The following is a 17,742-nucleotide window of genomic DNA, read 5'->3' on the forward strand; positions in this document are numbered from 1 at the left end:
GATGGATGGATGGATGGATAAATGGATTGATGGATGGATGGAAGAAGGGATGAGATAAGAATCTCATTTCCTCTGTCCCTAGAGACTGAGAAGTACATGAACCATCTCCAGGGCACACGCTCTTCACTGTGGCCTCCAGGGCACCAGCATCTTCATCACATTGGGGAAAACTGCATTGCTCTACCCTGGAAGCTTCTGCCCTTATGAGTTTCACACTCAGGGGGAAAATGATGTGCTCATCCCTGGCTGACTTCCACAGGAAAAGTAGGTACCAGTGTTGGTATCTGTGAAATGAGTTTCAGGGGAAGAGAGGGCCTAGAGCCTCCCAGTGCCTTTCTGAACCAATCAGAGCCCTGAAGTGCTTAGATTCTGGCAATGAGCTCTCAGCTGTCTGGGATGCAGCACCAAGTGGGAATTTCCAGCATGGTGGGTGAGCGCTAAGCTGATCATAGACTGAGAGCTTCTTTCCTGAACCCCACACACATGCCAAGCTGTGAAGAGCCTGAGTAAAGAGCTGCCCCGTGCCAGTATGAACCTGGGACAGTGTCAGGGTCTGAGGATGGAGTGGTTACAGGTTCTGCTTTGTTGGGGACAGTCCTGGGTGACACCTGCTGGGCCTGCTTTACTGTTTATCCCCAGTGTAATGGAGGCCAGTAGACTTACTTTAAAAGAAGTCAGGCTGGGCTGGAAATCCTCCCCTCATCCCAATTTCAGCCACCCCACACACCTTTGGTGAGGACACTGTTATGGTCTGAGTCTAACATGGCCCCTACAGGCTCCTGTTGGGAACCCCTGTTGCCCAGGCAGTCACAGGGCCTAAGTGACACAAGTATGCCCCTAGAGGTAGGCTTTTAAATGTGGTATATGCTCCCTTGATCCCTATTTGCCTCCACTTCCTCCTCCGCCGCCTGGTCGGCCACGATGTGAACAGCCTCTGTATGCTCCTGCCACCGTACACTAGCTGTTGAGCCATGCTTTCCATGCCACGAGGGACCCAAATGCTGAATAAACCTTTCAACCCTTAAGCTGTTTTGCAGGTATTTTGGTCACAGCTGTGAAAAAAAAAAGCATCTGACAGATGTGAGAGCACTCGTGACGTGCAGTGAGCGAGGCCTCACCTCGACTCAGGGTCCATGAAGAGACACTGAGGGGACGCATTTCTCCCTCCCAAGCCTTCCATCACTCAGCAGAACGCACTATGGGTAGCACCTGAGGCCTATCTGGGCTAGCAAGTGCAGAGCAACACGAGCAACCAAAGGCAGCCAGCTCCTCCACTTAGAATGGAGCCCCAAGAAGGCTCAGGGGGCCTGCTCCTGCCATCTGCTCAGTCCCCAAGCCGCTGTGCACTGGAGGTGTGGGAAGCCACCAGCCAGCAGGCCCCAGAGCCCGTGGGAAGGGTGGAGAGATGAGCCAGGTGCTTGTGTAGAAGGTGCAGACACGGAAGGAAGGACTTGGCCCTCAGCCAGGGTGGGGGTGGGAGGATAAAGCCACAGCCGTCTCCTTACCTCACGACTTGCTATTGCACTTTGCTTTTCAGTAGGGGCCTCTGGCAGCAACAGATTTGATCAAAGAAGAACCTGGCTGGAAAAGTGTGATTGTTTTTGAGACAGAATGATTGCGTAGCCCTCGCTATCCTGGGACTTGCTACGTAGACTAGGCTGGTCTCAAACTTGTATTGATCCTCCTGCCTCAGTCTCTTGAGTTCCGCGACTTAGAAGCATTCTCCACCACACGTAGCCCAAATGTAAGAATCTCCCCTTTACTTCTTTCTAGAAAGCTAACAGCAACACCACACGACATGAACAAACTGGGTATCGGGTATACCAGGAAAGCCACACCAATATCTATGGGCACAGAACACGGGGTGCCAAGCTGCTAAAGAACGCTAGGGTATCCCACAAGGTCAGCAGGACTCTAAGGCCATCTGGAAGCTGGAAGTTGACACACAGGAGCAAATGACCATGAAGCAGTCCGGAGGTGATTGCTCTCTGTGGACTCCTAAGATGTCTTACACAAGCTGCTTGGTGGGGAGCACTGAGACAGAGGACCTTCACTCCTCATAAGGGAAGCCAGTTTTATGAATCCATAGCAGGTGCAACAGAAGGAGCAGCTAGCTCTAAGAATGCTTTGTGGGTCCATACAACTGAGGCAGTACAGACTCTAGGGGGGAATCTATTCTACCACATGTGAAATGCCTTCAATATTGTGAATAGTATCAGAAATTCAACCAATGTCTGACATCCGGTGCTGTGGGAGTTTGTGGCTCAGTAATGTGCTTGCTGTACAAGCATGGTATACGAAGCCAGGCGTGGCTTGTAATCTCAACACTGAGAAGGCAGACACAGGAGAGTCTCTGGCCAGCCAGCCTAATCTACTTGACAAGTTTCAGGGTAGTAGGCATCCTGTCTGAAACCAACCAAGTAAACAAACAAACACAAAGAAAAAAATACTCATTACCCCCAAACGTTAAAATACAGTAGACCAGAAGGCACCTGAGGAACAGTAGCTGAAGTTGACTCTGTCCCCCAGAGTCTGTCTCCTCCACACACACAAACACAAGACCCCCAACATAAAGTTCAGCAGTCACTAATGATAAAAGTACTTGTTTCAGGGTGGGTGTACTTATCAGTTGTAGCCACAGTCACAGGAAGCAGAATTAAGAAGGAACCGAAACAGGAAACTGGACATGAACAGGACTCCACCAATGACACTGCGCCAGGCAGTTGTCTGTGGTCGCTCCTTCTTTTACCAGTATTAATTGACAAGTTATTAGTGCCAGACATGTAGGCACTGGGGACTCAACAGTAAACAAGCAGACAACATTTTCCATTTTTGAGGGGAATGAATTCTAAAGCAGGAAATTAACCAACGATTAAATAAGATTCCTGGAGGTACCTGAGGCTGTTCACACTGTGGCAGATCAGGAAAGAGAAAAATCAGGACCGAGGCTAGGCCCAGAGGCCAGGTGCCATCTTCAAAGTCCAACCACTAGCAGCCAACTTCAGCTAGCCAGGCCCTGCCTCCCAAAGGCTATAAACAGATACACAATCAATATAATCCCGGGTGTCCCTGCCAAGGTTTGTTCAATGCCTATTGTATCCCAGACACCAGAGTGGGTCTTATATATAAATAGAAAAATGCCATAAGTGTCCTATGGGGCACATTCACTACAGTGCTCATGGGGGATTTTCCCCAAGGCTCCCCCTCCCTCAGGGTGAGAGCATTCCCCAAGTGGACCAATCAAAATAGTCCACTGCCATGGACCACAATGATTGGACCAGCCAGGGGGAACATGACCCAAACTGGACCAATTACATATACCTCATCTCCACCCATCCACCACACCCCTAGACACGATGATTGCCCTCTGAGATTTTGCTGCTCAAAACTGGCAGGGCTTGTTTCCTCTTGGTTTTGAGACTGGGAGAACTTTAGGGGGGCCGAGGCAGGCTTGTGACTGAGACTCAAGCTGCAGAGAGGGAAGACAAGAGGCCAAGATGAGCAAGAGACAAGGTGGGGGGGAGTTCTGACAGAGATTACATCGTTAATCCCCCACGCTGGGGGGAGCTCCACCCTGTTGCTCAGTGGTTTGGCTGCCTGAGCCAAGGCACACACACCCATTATCTGACTGAGGTCAGTGGGAAGGGCAGGGAAGGATGCAACCCGGACAGATAAGGAAACTGAGGCTCGCGCAGGTGGAACGATTGCTCAAAGTCACTTGGCTAATAGAGGGTGAAGCTCTGCACGGAGCAGCCAAGCCTCCCACTTGCCTGCATGACAGCTCCCAGGCCCCTGAAAGCCTCACGGATGGGCCCTGGAGCCAGGACCACCACCCTTCCAACATAAGCCGTAGGCCCTGTGGCAGAGGCTACAGATAGCCTCCGTGGAAGTGGAAGTCTGCAGGCTCAGCCACAGCTCCTCACCTCTGGAACTTGTGCACATGAAGTCAAATGGAAGGTCAGAACAAATGCAACAAAGCTTGTCTGCCTTGGAGCTGTCTACCCCAAGAACAGAGCCTATTCATTATCAAACATGAAAGTCCAAGTTTACATGGACCGCTGATGCTCCTCACAGACCCCCCATGAAACGTCGAAGCAATTCCTGACACTCTCTGCAAAGTCCTTTTTCATTCCAGGGATGTGAATCATAGCATCCATTGACAGTGCCCAACCATGAACTAGGGAGTTGGGGAACCCATGTCTCTCCCGAGGAGCCTTCAGCTCTGACATTTTAAGAACACAGCTCCATGAAAACTCACACACCCACAGGGTTTCTAAACCTGACTCAGGCCTTGGATATGATGAGACTACGGGGACCAGGCCCCACCATTTCAGAGCAGGTTCTCAGGGGTTGTCCTTCCTGTGGGTCAGTTTCAAGCAGGACCTGGAAATACTGCTTCCATTAGCCCTCAAAGTCCAGGAAATGGCACAACTGAGATTGCTCGGAACCTCATGCATGCATGATTGTGTGTGTGTGTGTGTGTGTGTGTGTGTGTGTGAGAGAGAGAGAGAGAGAGAGAGAGAGAGAGAGAGAGAGAGAGAGACAGACAGACAGACAGACAGACAGACAGACAGATAGACAGACAGATACAGACACAAACAGACAGAGACACACAGAGAGAGACAGAGAGAGATAGAGAGAGACAGACAGACAGAGAGAGGGAGAGACAGACAGACAGACAGAGACAGAGACAGACAGACAGACAGACAGACACACACACAGAGTGACAGACAGTCACACACACACACACACACACAGAGAGAGAGAGAGAGAGAGAGAGAGAGAGAGAGAGAGAGAGAGAGAGAGAGAGAGAGAGGGAGGAGGGAGAGAGAGAAGGTCTTCACTAGCAAGGCTTTGGAGCTTTTTTTAAGCAAAAACATGAGGCAATGGGTGACAATAGGGCAACACCACCTGAGACTCTATGAAAATCTTACAGGCCAGCAGCTATGGTCTCATGACAGCCGCAGAGGACAGTACAGTGTTCATTGACGTCATAGGTATGGGTGGAGAACTTGCTGCAGGTGCAGACTCATTAGAGTTGGGTGGCTCTGGAGAAGGCACTGTGGAAGGACAGACTATGTGTTCCACACAAACCCACGCTCACCCTTAAGACCTCTACTCTGGTTCCAGACAAGGCTACAGAGAACTGCTCCCTGAGTGGCCAACCCATTCAGCGTTGGTGGCAGACCCTCTACCTCAAGCTGTACCAGGTGTCTGCTGCCTCCCATCCAGGACCTTCTCTAATGTCACAGCTGGGTACCAAGAGGAGCCAGCATGGCTTCTACACTTGTAGGCCAGCAGTGGAGGGGCTCAGAATCCCATGGGATATCTCAGCTCACAGGAACACCATAGCCAACCATGGACCTAAAAAAAATCTCTCTTTTGTCCCTAAGGTGGGCAATTTGAAATAAACTTTATGGATCCTCTGGAAGCCCCAGAGAATCAAGCACCAGTCACTCACAACGGTGGCCAGTTTGGGAGCTGTCCTGGTTTTCTTTCTATTATTGATCCTGACACCCCACCTCCAAAAAAAAAAAAAAACCTAGGAAAGGGTGGATTTGGTTTATAATTCTAGGCTATAATCCATCATTGTGGGGGAAATCAAGGCAGCTATCACGTCATATTCAAGAGCAGAAAGAGAGTAAACACAGGCTACTTGGGTCACTTCTACTCATGTATTTATTGTTCAGGATCACTTGCCTAGGGAGTGGTGCCGCTCACAGTGAACTGAGTCTTTTCTTATCAACTAATCTAGACAAGTCCATGTTGAGAGTCTCTTCCAGGTTGATTCTAGGTTATGTTTGTAGATAAAACTAACCAGTGCAGGGATACATTTTATATTGACTTTATATTCTCTCTTTGGGCCTCATCCCTGCTCTCTGAGATTGCTCTCCAGAAAAATGTTACACTGCGAGCACGTTTTTGTCATGGATTCTGCTTTCACAAGGGGAATCTGGCCTGGACTGTGTGGTTCCGCCTTTGTGTTTCCACCTTAAGCCAGTGCAGCGCCTGTCAACTGCCGCCTGGCCACTGATTCCAGACCTCGGTGGTTTCCAACAAGCATCATGACACGGGTTAACATGCACAGCTTGCTTCTGCTCCCCACAGCATCTGCTGGGACAGGTTAACAGGGGCCAAAGCTTCTACAGTGATTCACTCCTGTTAGCTGCCTTTCCCATTGCTGTGACAAAATGCCATGACAAAAGCAACTTAAGCAAGGGTCTATTTAGGGCACAGTCCACCACGGCAGTGAAACCATGGCAGCAGCAGGGGCATGTGGCAGCACGGTCCCAGTGGATCCACACTTAGGGAGCAGAGAGCGGTGTCTGTTGGTACTCGGCTTGCTTCGTCTCTTTTATCCACTCCAGGAGCCCAGCCCATGGCATGGTACCATCCACATTTTGGGTGGATCTTCCCACCTCAATTAACCTAGTCTTGAGACTCCTTCCCAGACGTGCCCAGAGGTTTGTTTCTAAATCCCAATCAAGCTGACAGTCCAGATTAACCATCACTGTTCCTGAAGTAGTGTCAGGCCAGCCAAAACTCAAGGGGGTAGGAAAATACACCAAGCCCTCAGAGCAGGGCGTAACAATCATCTCAAGCCATATGTAATCTGCCAGGCTGGCACAGACACTGGAGAAGCGAGGGAGCAAATTAGCAATCAATTGAGCAAGCCAATCTGTGAATGGGAGCCACCGGCGGACTCAACGAGTGACCTCCTTGCTTAGCTCTAGCAGGGGTTGCTGGACTCTTAGAATAAGATATCGTTTGTTTAAGACCGCGTGGTTTCCCTTTTCAACCTCAGAGTTATGAAATAACAAAGCCAAAGGGCTCCTCGGGGTGCAGAAATTCGCTTTAATCATCTATTAGCCGAGTAAAAGGAAGAGGGGACCAAAGGGCTTGCCTATGGCATCCACGGTGGCCATTAGCCCATAGCTGGGATCTCATAGAGGCTGGGATCTCCCCCAGGAGTATGCAATCTTCAGCAACACAAGAGTCCACCTTACCAATCTCCTGTGAAGATTCACTTCCAGAAATCCCCAATCCTATTGGGAACGGTTATTGAAACATCTTTAGAACCCAAACGCGGGAGAAGCCAAGGATGTCACCAGCCTCACAAAGCCCCCCCCCCGCCCCGCCCTTGTTTGCGATGCTCCGCATTTGTCCTGATGGTGACCCCTCCAGTTGCCAGTCACTTAGCCACACTTATGGTGACCGCCCAGGTGCTGTGTTATCCCATACTCCACAATTCAGGGGCATTTGTATGTTTGGGCCCACGAGCATCATGGGAAAATCATAAAAATAAGCTCTGGCTTACCTTGAGTGCCTGCTTAGCTAGGCTCTGATTTAAGTCTCCTCAATTTATGGATGAGAAAACCAGATCCAAAGATGTTGGGTAATCCTGGCTCTGGCTGCTTAGTTGATACTTCGTCTGCTGGAACCAAACCAAGCCACCCACCCACTCCTCTGCCTCAGTCAGCCAACAGGGATGTCACAGCCTGCTCTGCGGGGAGATATCAGAGAGCTCTGATACCTTTCATTCAATCCATTAGGAGGCAGAGCTGAGGGTCACAGAAGCAGGACTCTGACCTGACTTACTGGGCAGGGGCGGAAATGTCTGGGAACTGAGAGGCCCGAGGGAAGGTTGGGTAGGGCAAGGTACCTGAGGCATATGCAGCCACATGCTGAGCAAGTCACATACTGTTGCATGGACTTCTGGAGAGACGCTCTAGTCAATCCAGGTAGAAACAGCGATGAATGACCCCCAAGAAATGACTGCCTCCAAGTTAGGCGAACCAGTGAATTTCCTGGAGTGAGATACGAGCATATGGGCAAAGGTTTTACCCTTCTCATGGCCATGGATGACTCAAAGGTAACTTCCATCACCGGAAAGCCCACCCTAGCATGAGTGACGGTCCCAGAAAGCTGTGTCACTGGGGCCTCCCTGAACAACTTGTGGGTGGCTACACTACTGAAGAGGCCCCTCTCCCTCAGCGACTGTATGCTGTTTATGTAAGTTCCAGGGGGACATTGTAATCCTTCGATATTTCTTGGCATTCATGATCCCTTTGAGCCTCCTGTCTGCCCAGGAGAGAATGTTTGAACCTAGGGGAGACATCTACACAACACAGGCTTGCTGCTATATCAGATGGAGAAGAGATGGTGCGTTGGGATGTGAAAGCTGGGTGATGGAATCTAAGTGGAGCGGGATTTGTGACTGAAGATGTTTTGTTTTGTTTTGTTTTGTTTTGTTTTGTGACAGAGTGTCTCTGGGTAGCCATGGCTTTCCTGGAATTCACTCTGTAGACGAGGCTGGCCTCGAACTCACAGAGATCCACTTGCCTCTGCCTCCCAAGTTCTGGGATTAAAGGTGTGCACCACCACTGCCTGGCCACATGACTGGGGAATTTTATACTCCAAATTCAAGAAGGTGGCCCAGGGGACCATTCTGGAAGACCTGCTGTTTTCTAATTCACACATTTCCTGAGGTGTTCTGTCTCCTCCACCGAGACTACCCTGGGTGCCTACGAGACAGAAAAATCACATCCTACAAAGTCACAGTCCAGCTGGCAGGGACACACACAGGATAAGTACCTCATGTAGTTTACTGAAAACAAAGGCACCTCCAGGCTCAGGAACCCCAGGGCCTTTGCCCCTCCTCCCAGGAAGAGAGGTTTCCATGTTGAGCAAGATAGTACAAGTCAGAGGCTGAGCCTGGCCATCCTGGCCCAAGCTGATTCCCAGCACTGTGGGGCATCGGGGCCAAGTCACTGACTCACCCTGTAACCCTCCACACAGTCACTTCCCTTCAGGGCAGTGGTCCAGACTTGAAAGTGGGCACCTCTGCATCCCTGGCCACTAGAGCCCAGACAGGCCTTTCTAGCGTTTCTGAGCAAGGCTGGCTTGCTGCTGGCAATTGTGTTGTGTCCTGGCAGGAAAACTTCAGGTTCCCTTGATGGTGGGAACCATTCAGGAAGTATCCTGGAAGCATCTGTGCCAGTGGGAAGGCTCAGCTGGAGGCTGGGAATGGAGGTTAGGGCACTGTGCTTGTGGGGGCTTCAGCGGTACAGGAAACAGGGCCACCTGCTTCCAGCTCCTTTAGCAAACCCAGGGCATCCATGGGATGCAGGGACATGAAAATGGAAAAGAGCCTGGTAGAAAGGCCACCACAGAAGGACAGGCAACAATGAGGAAGAGACTCCGGCTCACGTTTATTCATTTAAAAAACAAGATTCCCAGCTTGCTCCAGGGACACTGGGAAATCAATGAGCTGAAGAGAGTGACGCAGGCAGATCACAAATTCCAGGCCAGCCTGTGCTACAACCTTCAAAAATACCAGTTTCCAAGAGCTGAGGTGTAGCCTCATGGTAAAGGAGCTCCCCTCCCCCAACCTGTGCAAGGCTCTGAGTTTAATTCCTTGATTTGGAAATAAAACAGCATGTTTCCAAACCAATAGAATTCCAGTCTTCTAAAAAGACTTCGGGCAAGCATATCCTTTGACTGTAGAAACACCCAGACGGAACATAATGAAATGTGAACAGGCAGAATCACTACATATGGAGCTTATAGGGATCTCCCCTGCCCCAAAGGGATCAATAGGAGAATAAGATTTGGTGACCTGAGCCTGTTTGTATGTGTGTATACATTTGTTAATATGTGTATGTGTATTTATATCCATATGTGTATGTGTGTAGAGGTATGTGTAATATGTGTATATGTGTGTATATATATATAATATATGTGTTATGTATTTGTATATATATAGTGTGTGCATGTGGGTACGCATGTGTTTATATATGTGTGTGCTCATGTACACATGTGTGTATATTGTATGTAGATGTATGTGTACATGTGCATCTTTATAATCTGTGTGCCTATGTGCATATGTGTAATGTATGTATGTATGTCTATAAATGTTTATACACATGTGTGTCTATGTGTGTGCACGTGCATGTGCATCCATGTGTGTGCATATGTGTGTGTCCCATTTAGCACAGATTTTCTGCCTGGCCATATCATGATGAGAACAGCATTCCAAAGCACTTTTTCTCATGAATGATGCCAAGGTGGGGATGTGGCTTCAGCCTCGGAAGTGCCAAGAGTCACAATAGAATTAGATTGTTCCAGGATCATGAGGAGGTGACACTACTGGGAGGCTATTTCTCACCATGGACCATCTCTAGCTGTTCTGATTCGGCAGAACCTCTGACATCCAGAAATACCACCTTACAGACAGAAACACAGATGCAAAGAAGCGAATCTACTGGGCTAGTGTAGGCACCTGAGCTGGGGTGGACCCCTGAGCTGGAGTGGACACCTGGGCTGGGGTGGACACCTGGGCTGGGGTGGACCCTTGAGCTGGGGTAGATGACACCTGGGCTGGGGTAGATTCCTGAGCTGGGATAGACACCTGAGCTGGGGTAGACACCTGAGCTGGGTGGATACCTGGGCTGGGATAGACACCTGGTCTGGGGTGGACACCTGGGCTGGGCTGGGCCTCTGAGCTGGGGTGGACACCTGGGCTGGGGTAGACACCTGGGCTGGGCTGGAGTCCAGGACCAAGGCAGAGCAGTGGGAATCTCAGGCATGAACAGCTGTTCATCCATTCTGCAACCACCACAGAGCACCTTCTCTGCATTTGCCACAGAGATCACTGCGATGCCCCTCCCAGATAACCGCATTCCCACTTACAAACAGAGCTGGCACCAACACTGTACACTGCCATGTGCAAAACCTGCGCAATATACAGAAATGGGGCCCATCTGCTCTGTTGGGGACTGTGAGAGGGCAGGCCCTGGGGAGCGGAGGTCCTGTTGATGAGGATTTCAGAGATGGGAACACTTGAGTCAGTGTCCTGACGCATTGGGACTCTTCTATGGGAAGATGTGGAGGAGGGCACCTCAGATGGAGAAAACCACATACACCAAGGCCCGGGGCTATGAAGTAACACATATCCTATTCAGAAATTTTCTGTGAACGTCAGCTCAGGCTAAGAAAATAGGTGGAACCGCATGGAAATGAGGCCTGGGGGACCCTCTGAAAGGATCAAGCCTCACTTTGTTAGCAAAACTGAGCTGGCAGCTGTTTTAAAGGCGGATAATTGCCTCCTTGGATAGTCTAGAACCTTCCGGCTGACCGACCGGGAGAGGGAAAGGCTCAGGGCACCAGGAATAGGGAGGACAGAATCCAGGAAGGCAGGGGCTCGGACACCCTGTTCCTAGCAGTAGAACCCCAGGCCCCGCCCAGCAAGAGGACCTGTGGACAGGACTCAGGATAGAGTCCTCTTGGTCCCATCCTGTTCAGCTGACCCAGGCTGGGTAGAGAGACGAAGAATCAGGTGTGGGCAAGGCGGGGCAGTGCTTTTAGGAGATAGGGGCTAGGTTGGTGATGCTTGGGAATGGAGCCAGGCCAGGTGTCTGGGGGCCTCATGCCATGGCCTGGTGACAGAAGGCTGGGTGGCAGCCAGGGCACTGGAGGCAGCCAGGATGTTGAGCAAGCTACACTCAACGCCTGGGTACAGCAGTTCTGGTTCCAGCCCAGCTGTGTGCAGTTCCTAAGCCTCACCTGACTGGCCTCTTACCCACAGACCCCACCACCACCACCTTCCTAGAGACCACCCTAATACAGAGGCCAGGGGCAGTGAGGGGGCGGGGGGGGGGGACACTGAAAAGACCTTTCCACAACTCAGAAAACTCAGGTGTTTTCGCCCTGGGACACCATGAGTTTTGCCTCCTAATTGAGGGAGGCCCAGAAAGGCTGTGCAACTGGCCAAAAGTCACACAGCCATTGGATGGCTGAGCTGGTCTGGCAGAGCACTGGAGAAAAAGGCTTTGACCCTGATCTGCCTCCCACACTAGAGAATTCGGGCTGCTTGTTGGCCCTGTGCCATCTGTCCAGGCTACCACAGCCTTGCTTCCCAGGGAATTTCCCTCTTTCCTCCTGTAGCCCACCAGCTGCTTGAGGGCCTAAGGCTTTGGCCACGGGGGAGTAGACTCAGAGCCAGTGGAGCATGGACTTGGGAAGAGGAGTGAGAGTCCGGCCTCCGCTGTCCAAGGCCAGTCTGTGGCCAGCTATGTGGATGTGGTCCCCTGCTATCCAGCTGGGTGACTTTCACAATCATCAGCATCAGCTTAGCCACCTGGGCAGGGCACACTTGTGCTTGGGTCAGGATGGCTGGATTGAATAAGGAGATGAGCAAGTGTGACAAGGCCCAGAGCTTACAACAGGGAACATCAGCACACACTCACCTCCTCACATGGGTCCAAGACCATTTGCCCCGTGGATGCAAATGTGTCTCCATCAAGCCTGAGCATACCTGTTCAGGGCAGTAAGGAAGCTTTATGGATGGTGTGTGTGTGTGTGTGTTCGTGTGCGTGCACATGCATGTGTGTGTGTGCATGTGTGTGCACACATGTGTGTATGTTCTTGTGGAGGTGTACATGCTTATACAGGAGGAGAGTGTACACAAGGAGGACAGGGAACAATCTCAGATGTCATTTTTCAGGTGCCATCCACTTTGGGTATTGGGAGGGTTGGTTTTTTTTTATTTTTTAGACAGAATTTCACTGCATAGTGCAGGCTATCCTGGAACGCAGAGAGATCTGCCTGCCTCTGTCTCCAGAATTCTGGGATTAAAGGTGTGTGCCGCTACATCCAGCCACTTTTTGTTTTCAGAGCAGATCCTTTACTGGCCTGGGATGCCACACCGAGGCTAGGTTGGCTAGCTAGCTACTGAGCCCCAGGAATCCTCCTGCCTCTGCTTCCCCGGAACTAAGATGACAAGCCTAGCCCACCACTGTACAGCTTTTCACATGGGTCCTGGGAATTGTACTCAGATCCTCCTGTTTAACTGACCCAGCCATCTCCCAGATTCTTTAAAAACAAAACAAAACAAAAACCTTTGATCTGAAGAGTCAACGTTAAAGCAGAAGGCTGGCCAGAATATAAGGAAGGGAGACACACCTACTTTGTGGGGGCTGGGGGGGGGGGGAATGCCCTAACCAGGGATGGGCCTGAGGAAGGGGGGTGTGACAGGAAGATCACCTGGGAGCTAGGGTTTGTGAACACAGTAGCCACAGTACCAGGTCCTCAATTCACTCTCAGCCCAGCTCTGAGCAGCAAGCCATTTCCCTATAGCCTATGCCTGGCTACTGTACCCCTACATGCCCTGCTCTACATGGCAGAGTCTGGCACCATGCCAGGTTAGCAGGAGTAGGAACCAGATTTTTCCCTATGGGAAGAGGAGCTGGGGTCAGCCAGACAGAACACTGGAAACAAGGCACTTCCTCTGGCCACCTACCTGACTGCTCTTCCCCCAGAGTGTGGGGAGACACTGAACCAACATGACTGTTGCTCCTAAAGATGCCTGGTTCCTAAATCTGAAGAGGGGATTGGCCCCTAGATTCCCATGGCTTTGCTTTTCAAGAGTAAAAGACATAGCTCCACAAGGCTGTCAGAGAAAGTGGAGGTACAAGGCTGCACCTGGAACCCACAGCCCCCTGTCCTGGACTGTCCCTTAGAGATGACCAACTAGGAAGTGGAGGAGGCTGGTTTCTGGATAATGAGTAATTTGAGGGGTTCCCATAGCCTGAGTTCCAGAAGTGGGGTCTGATCGGCTTCTGCTAGTGGAAGCTCCGCCATCCTGAAAACATCTGGCTTGGGGGGCAAGCTTTCTACTCTCTGGAGATGTAGAGGGTGGGGCCTTGAGACAGGCGGAGCCCCTAGGTGGGACCCCTGGGTGTGCAGATCCCTGCATTTCCTGTGGCTGCCGGGGACACTCAGGCGGACAGAGAGGAAGGCACAGACCTCTGCTAATCTGGAGAAGAGATTTTCCTCTGAGGAGGCCCTTCCTTGGGCAGGGCTGTCTTGGTGGTGGCTATGGCGGCTGGCCTGAAGGTAGTGGCCAGGCTCTACAGGGAGAGGCTGCCTTATCAGACAGGAAACACTGGGCTCTGGTCACTTCCTCTCACTCCTGGTCACAGCAGCTCTCAGGGCAGGAAAAGCTCAGCAGCCACTGCTCATTGGCTTCTGTCTGCCTGCCTGGCCCTCTGAGCTGATGTCCAGCACACAAAAGGCTTACCTAGGTGCTGTGTGTGCTCACTGCATGCTGTGTGTGCACTGGGTGCGTGCTGTGTGCATGTACTATATGCTTGTAAATGGTATATATACATAGGCTCTGTGTGTGTGTTGCATGCTGTATGTGCACTGTGTGTGTATGCTGTGTGCATGTACTATATACATGCATGTGCTATATGCATAGGCTCTATGTGTGTGTTGCATGTTGCATGCACACTTTGTATGTATGCTATGTGCATGTACTATTCACTCCTACTACTGTGTGTGTGTGTATTGCATGCTCAGTGTGTGTGTGCACACACTCGTGTGTGCTCGTGCGCTTACATTTGCTGTGTGGTGCTTTGTGCAGTACATGTACATGTGCTGTGCATGCATGCAGTGTGTGTGCATATACTGTGCATGTGTGCACTCTGTGCTGAGTGTGTTGTGTGCTGCCTGCTGGCACATATTTTCATTGCTGTGAGCACCGTGTATTCTGGTTAGCTCTTCTGAGCCTCATCCCAGCCCAGAGCTGGGCGACAAAGTAGTAAAGAAGGGAACCTTATAGGAATCTCCTGAAGACCCCATCCCCTCTCATCTGCCCTGAGTCCTTTTCCCAGTAATCCATCTGAGCTACAGCCACTGCTATCTGCTGCCACTCCTGAGGCAGAGGCTCTTGCAAAGAGGGTGCCCTGCTGACCAGTGCTGGAGGACCTAGGGATCTGCCCTCTCCCTACCTCTGCCCCTCAGCTGCTTACTCTCAGGTGACTCTGTACCTGACTGAATCTAATCATCAAACCTGGTGTGAGGGATAATGAGGCTGCTTCCTGCTCAGCCAGGGGATGTTTGCCCACAAGGGCTAGTTCCAAGCCCCATACTCCTTCCATTAAAAATGCCGTCACAGGCTTTAGTGATCACATGGTCCATATTGCTGCCATGGTTACTCAGACAGAAAAGAGTCATAGAGGTGTTGCTGGCATGGACTGTGCAGCTCTACCCAGGACAGTCTGTCAGCACTGAGCCTGGGCAGGCTTTGTTCCCTCACCTCATTCATCATTCTCCAAAGACTGTGGCATAAAGAGGGGTTGCACAGTAAAGCTTTCTGTCAGGCACCATAAGTCATCTTACATAAAGTCTACTGGAGACTGCACCATTTTATGTATGGGGCCCGAGCCCATGGCATCTGAGCATCCGTAGGGGTCCCCATGCACACCAAGAGACATCTTTGCTCTAAATTAGAATGGTTGAGGAGGTGACAGTGGGAAACGGGTCACCTCTGTTCTCTCCAGCACAGTTCATGATGTTTCACGTCTTCTCCGGCTTTCCCAGCACCCTGAGACAGGGGTATGGTGGGGCTGGTGTTCTTGTCTTTCAAAAAAAAAAAAAAAAGGAATAAACAGAGAGAAAGTCCTCTGGCTTCTTGAGATCTGATGGAGGAGCTGTGAGATTCTCCCACTTTCTGTGATAAGAACCAACAAGGTAAAGAGACATGGACAAGTGGGCTTCTTTAGCCACTTGCCCTCCACACGACCTTGCGACCTTGCGACCTTGAAGTCACAGCTGTATCTTGCAGACATCATCACCTCTAAGATACAGTAACTAGTCTTCTTGGGGTCTCTGGAATGCCCATGGCATCGGAGAAGGGAGGCAGCAAGAGCTTGGTCACTCGAAGTCAGAGACAAAAGGTCATCAGGGGTTTCCGTTCTCCCCACAGGCTCTGCTCTTCTTTGTGGGGTCCACAGGACCATCTCAGCTTCTTTGTACCAAGAACTGAAGGTGATGTTCAACTTAGGCTACACGCTAGTGAGCGTAGTTGAGAACCTGGCTACACAATGGGGTGGATGGGTGGTGAGCGCCATCCGAGGCTGTCGATGTTCATATTGGGGTTTTTGTCAAGCAGGAAGAAAACTTCTTTTGCAGAAAAACTCAGTTTAATGACATGGGAAAAGTTTGACATTAAAGAGTAAAACATTGTCGTAAAAGACATTTGAAAATATATATCTTGGCCAACATTTTAAAAATCAAGATGGATATATGTAAAAAAACAACTAGTGGTGGCTCCAAGTTTTGGATGAGATATATCTTTTTCTTTTGTTTATGATATTGTTTTTTTCCTAAATTTTCTACAAAGACTGAGTCTATATTTAGAATTAAAAGATGGATTTTTTTTTTTTTTTTTTTTTTTTTTTTTGTCATCTAGACACAAACTAGAGTCACCTGGGGGGAGGAAATTTCAGTTGAGGAAATGCCTGTGGGCGTTTTCTTGATTCATGATTGATGTGGGAAGGTCCAGCCCCCTGTGGGTGGTACCACGCCTGGGTAGATGGTCCTAGGGTACATAAGAAAGCAAACTGAGCCAACCATTGGGACGCAAGTCAATAAGCAGCACTCCTCCATGGCTTCCGCTTCAGTTCCTGCCTTGGATGGACTGTGATGTGGAAGTGTAAGCCAAATAAACCCTTTCCTCCCCAAGTTGCTTTTGGTCAGTGTTTTTTTTTTGTTTTTGTTTTGTTTTGTTTTTTTTTAATCATAGTAACACAGAAGCGAATAGGACAGGATGGGTGTCTCCTTTTTCCTTTCTTCCTCCCCTTTCACTGGAAAGAAAGCAGAGACAGGATCCAGAAGGGAAGGTCCATGTCTCATCTCCAGCCTGTTTCTCTAGTCTACACTGCAGACCAAACCCCTCAGCCACGTGAACCTGAGGGGCCCATATCCAGAGGCCTTGGGAACATGGATCCAAGGAGGATGGGCCCAGAAGTGTAGGGGTCTTCAGCACCACTCAGAGAACCCAACTAAGGTTCTCGAACCGACTCTGGGTCTGGCAATGGAGGACACACAATCTGGTTGAATTAGTAGCCACTTGGCTATTTAATTGGCTATTGCTTAGTTTGCTTCCAATGCGTTAGTAGCCACTATGGTCCATGTGAGAACAAGAACCTACCACTTAGTCACTGTGTGAGGTATCACAAGGTGGGCTAGAGTGTGAGCATCTCCAGGGAATGTGCTGTCTAAACATGGATACCTGGGAAAGGAGAGTGTTTTCAGAGACCAGCAGGTATCCGTGCAGCAAGATGCAAAAGACAGCGAGAAGCTGAGGAAAATTCTAGAAAGAAGCGTATTGGTCATCAGGGAATTAAAATTGGGGCTGGGCAGATATTACAGGCCTGAGGTTTGTATAGTCAGCAAGAGATGTAGCAGTGTGTGTGTGGGGGGGGGGCAGGGGGTGTCTCTTAAGGAAAAGAACACAAAAGTGTTTCCTTTTCTACAACATTCATAAAAGCAGTTTGTGAAAATAAAGACCGCCATGGACATAACACCACTCAGAGTTGGATTGCGGGGCTCCTCAGACACAAGGTGAGTGTCCTTTCGTGCTCACTGTTTAAGGAACAGAAGTCTTAAAGCTGAGAGTGCCCTGGGAGCACCAGCATTTTAGAAAAACCCTTTTTCATCATGCATCGTCATGCCATGAGATCCGATATCAGTCATATAGTGATCTGGGTACCATAGGTGCCTTGGGCCCACAGAGACCTTGGTTTCCACATGGTTCCATTGAGAGATGAGCACCCTCCTGCCTGCTTCATGCCATCTCAAGGGCAGGGACAGTATACCTGCATTGTGTGCTACAGCGATCCATGCCCATTTGGCAGTGCCAAGGGGCACAGTCTTGACCAGAAACCGCTAATCAGA

General features: G+C 50.2%; 1 protein-coding gene across 2 annotated transcripts in view; it reads right to left on the bottom strand.

The window, feature by feature from the left end:
* RP1L1 (RP1 like 1) overlaps positions 1–7,404 on the bottom strand; it is a 74,952-nt gene extending 67,548 nt beyond the window's left edge. Inside the window, exons 1-2 of one of the 2 annotated variants that reach the window (XM_084768301.1) lie at positions 7,319–7,404; positions 1,506–1,577 (exon numbers count right to left, since the gene is read on the bottom strand). The gene's annotated coding sequence lies outside the window, so the exon portion shown is untranslated. Of the gene's footprint in view, positions 1–1,505; positions 1,582–7,318 lie in introns of both variants that reach the window. The other variant, XM_084768300.1, reaches the window with a different exon arrangement.
* Positions 7,405–17,742: the final 10,338 nt, after the last annotated feature.

Source organism: Acomys minous (genome assembly GCF_964271855.1).
Source record: "Acomys minous genome assembly, chromosome: 18".
NCBI classification, from domain to species: Eukaryota; Metazoa; Chordata; class Mammalia; order Rodentia; family Muridae; genus Acomys; species Acomys minous.